The following is a 4,581-nucleotide window of genomic DNA, read 5'->3' on the forward strand; positions in this document are numbered from 1 at the left end:
GTGAACTTGTTTTGTTTTTGTTTTTTATTTTGCCTTAAATACATAAAAACTCTTTTCAATTCAAAAGCCATAAAGACAGGCCAAAGAGTTTTTTAACCAATAGGCTATAGTTTGCAATATTTTGCTTAGTTAAATATGGTAGCTCCATTCTCTTGTCAGTAGCTGATTTAGAAGAGGATGCGTGATCCATTTCTAGCCAAGAGCTTGTTGAAGACTCTTGGGAGAAGTTTCCTCATCTCTCACACCTTTAGGAACTACTGTTGCAATCTTGCATAGCAGCTAACCCAGGAGAGTCACAGGAAGTGAAACCAGATCCTTGCTGCCACCTTGCCTAGAGCCTGTCCTGTCTCTGAACTTAGCATTGTTAGATAACTGATTCAGAGTCTTCCTATACTGCCCACACTGGTCTCCAATTCCTGAAAAACTCAAGTGATCCTCCAGCCTTACATTCCTAGGTAGCTGGAACAGGCAGCTATTTACATGATACCATGTCTAACTAATGTTTAGCGCTGTTTAATCAGATCATAATCAGGATTTTCAGTTATCTACAGCCCAAGGCATTGTAACCAATTAAGAGAGCGAAGAGTTCAGGGTTGAAAGGAGGAGGTAACTAAAAGAATACTTGACCATAATGCGACAGAAGATGTTTCCTCAGATCCCCAAATGTCCTGCTCTTTACTTTATCTTCTTCATTTTGCCTTCAGATTTCAATTTACAAAGATGATCTCAATGAGTACTGATTATTTTAATTTTAAAACAATAGGAAATAATCTGTCTTAGGATAGAACAGATTTTTTAGTCAAACATCTCCCATCTGATCACAAGACATTAAAAGATACAAAGAAATTCTCACCTAATTTGTTATGCTTCAATATTCTTCAATGAAAAAGTTGTGACACTGTCTGGTCTGCTTAATGGCAAATCACCTCTAAGTATAGTGGCACATATATAGCAAACACATCACATTAATTTTGTTAAAAATTATTATTTGACTGGTGACTTCATATTGGCTTGACCTGAACCTTCTATCATGAGTAGCTAGAACACAAAAGAAAAGCAAAGGGGCCAGCCAGATAGCTCAGCACATTAAAGTGCCAGCTTAGGCAGACGCAGCAACTGGGGTTCAATTCCTGGTGTGCCATACCAGCCCCCTCCCCCAGGGTACGCTGAGAAAAAGACTAAGACTGGACATTCTGGTGTGCACCTGTAATCCCAGTGCTTGGGAGGTTGAAAACAAGAGGATCACTATGAGTCCAATCTGTATAGTGAGACCCTGTAGACCCTGCATTAAATACATAAAAATAAAAATAAAATAAAAATTTAAAAGAAAAGCAAATGTCTGAATCTGAAAGAAAATGTCTATTACCATAAGCAATCCCAGTTTTGCATTCTAAAAGACCTATGCATCTTAAGTCATGAATACATTTAATATACCATGATGTTAGCAGTAATAAATTGTCATTATTTTGTTTCTTAATTTGGTTTCATACTAAGAGCATCTTTTAATCAGAAAACTTTATCATATTTTTAGAAAACTTAACCTTTTGATGATGATCAATGTAAAGACATCACAATAATATATTTTGGACATTTATTGGGATGTCTCCCATAAGGGTATGGCAATTACTGGGACTCCCCCGTAATAAACAAGGACTGGAGAAGTGTTTCCAGGCAGGCTTTCTTATTCATTAATTGGAGTTGTGTTCAATAGTTTCCCCAAGCCTGAAGTGTCCCCATTTAATTACCATAACAAATTTCTGATGACTTATGTAAACCAGAACATAACATTTTGCACAAAATTTCAATCAGAGATTTTGATTATCATAGTTCATAAACAATAACATACATTACATTTAAAAACCAACTTTAACCTCATTTTGACCAGCTGGCAACTTGGGTGGAAATGTATCTTTAATTAGGTGGCATTGGAGCTGGGGAGGTAGCTCAGCAGTCTAAGCTCCAGCCTGGCAAGCACAAGGACCTGGGTTCAATCCCCAGTACAGCATGCTGTGCTGGCCCCAGGCACCAAGCCAGCCACTGAAACTGGGCATGGTGGCACATACCTGTAATCCCAGAACTAGAGAAAATGAGACAAGAAGATCACTATGAGTCTAAGCTGTATAGTAGGATCCTGTACCAAATAAATAAATAAGTAAAAGATTTAAATAATAATAATAATCTAGATGACATTTATCTATAAGCTGACTTAATTTACAGACAAATGTGTCAAAGATTCAAAAAGAAAAACAATTTTTGAGCTCAAAGAAAACAGTTGTTTACAGATTAGACAGACAACTGGGAAGCTGGCTCAGTAGAATAAGTGCTTTCCTGGCAAGTGCAAGGGCCTGAGTTCTATCTCCAGTTCTGCCAAAAAAAAAAAAAAAAGACAGATTAGACAGACAGACAAGCAAATACACACAAGACAATTTGTTCATAAAATGAGAATGCACTCACATATATTTGGTTAATATGAATTCTAGTAACTTTTTTATATTAATTTTATTGATAAAGAAATAGCAATGAGACAGTTTCAAAAGAGGTTAGTAGGACACATACAATAATTAATACACTGCATATTGTTATCTTTGTAGTAGTTATTCATAGTACAAGATGCAGACACGATATCTTGTCTAAACATTATCAGTTCAAAACTTTCTTCTCATGAACTAAGAGAAAGTAGCTGTATATCTATGCTAACTGTTTTGCATATACAGATATATATTTTTTCACTACAAAATTGTCCTTCATTTATATCTTCTTTTTTGTTTACTTTTGTCAAAGATGGGTATTCCATTACCATTTAAAAGGGCTACAGGATAGTCAACATTGTGGCCCTAGCCCTCCAAGGTCAGTGAGGACTCAGGACATAAGAGAACCTGTACTGTAACATCCTGTAACTCAGTGGTGTCCCAAATTTTCTGATCAAGGAGATTATGAAGCCACAGAGGAAAGTGACCAATGATGTAGAGTGTGCCTAAGGAGAGTCACATGGAGAGAAAACATTCTCTCAGGCTTTCACAGAGAGCACATTGGTCAAGAAATGGCCGTGACTCATCCACATGGCTGACACCAACAAAAGATCTACAAACAACAAAAGATCTACAGGGTTTCAAGGTAAATCCTGAGGGGATTTTACTGACCTTGTCAGATATAAAAGTTACATTTCTTGGTGTATAGGTCTTGCTTTATCTTGGTCTTAACCATCCAGCAGAAAACTATAAAAAGGAGGTATAAAAAGTAAGGCTACATTAATATGCTGAGCTGTGAAAAGCTCAAGTCAAAAACTTCTGACAATTGCCAGTCCTGCTGATAACCCACTACTATTATGGACTACTGGACTATATTGGACTACTTTGTTGAATTTATAGTAACTTTTTTATATATTTGGTCAACTTGAATTACAGTAAATTGTTATAGGTTTTAAGTTCATAACTATAAATAGACTAGTCAGAACTTTTTTGACTGTAATATGCTTAATATGCTAAGGTTGAAAAGAGGCAGATGTGCTTTGCTAGTATAAGAAGGATCATTATCTATTTTAGTTTTTTGAACTCTCATAGCAGCAAAATCAGACAAACAATGTTGTTGAACATGTCCTATTTTTTTCTCCAAAATGAAAAGTAGCATGCATTAAATGAGAATAGGTATTAATAGAAACATGAACATATTGCAAGCACTCAAAAGAGAGCATGTGAGTAACTTCTATTTACTAAATTTCATTTCATTTGAGCCCCTTAAGATGGCTACATTTGGGGGGTACTAGGAGAGGAATTTTTTGACAAGTAGGCAATAGCGATATTTCTAGGCTAGAGTGATATATCTACCCTATGAATGTGACAATTGAAATTGTTTTGTTAAAGCTTTACTATTTTGGTGGGGATACCAAAGTGATTATCTAGCCAGACCAAAAGAGAAAACAAAACCAATTAATGAATCAGCCTGTTGATTACCATAAGCTAATGGTCCAGGTAAATTAGAATGAGATCTGATGCATCCAATGAAGAAGGGGCAGTATGATACACACTACTTTTAAAAATAAGTTAAGCAAAGGTGGGTCTAAAGTGACCCACAAGGTAGCACTTTTGAGTCTTTGGGTGAAAAACACTGCATAACCAGAATTGCTGATAATATCAGTTTTTTGTGTCATCTCTGAAAAAAGCAGTTATTTCTGATCACTGTGCTGAAAATTAGGGGTTAAAATGACATGCTGAAAATCTGGACTCCATATGGCCATTTTTTTCCTTCAGAGAAACCATCTGTGAAAAAAGTAGGTACATTAGAAATGGGTTTTAACTGGATTATTCTAGGTAAAATGCAAGGTTGTTTAAGAAAGAATTGGAAAAAAGGATTATTAGGAAAATTATTGTCAACCTATCTAATTAAGTCTACAAAAACTATGTGAAAATATGTAATTTGTTGTTATAATATAGCATTTTGAGTTAAATTAATGGGCAAAACTATTATAGAGGGATCAGTGGCGAAAAGCTGAGTAGCATGGGTACTTGCATTTATCATAATTTTAGCCATTTGTTCAGTATATAATAGTAAAGATTTTTTTGACATCAGTTATTTTATTTTAAA

The sequence above is a fragment of the Octodon degus genome, unplaced genomic scaffold, assembly GCF_000260255.1.
Source record: "Octodon degus isolate 3935 unplaced genomic scaffold, OctDeg1.0 scaffold00016, whole genome shotgun sequence".
Classification (NCBI taxonomy): Eukaryota; Metazoa; Chordata; class Mammalia; order Rodentia; family Octodontidae; genus Octodon; species Octodon degus.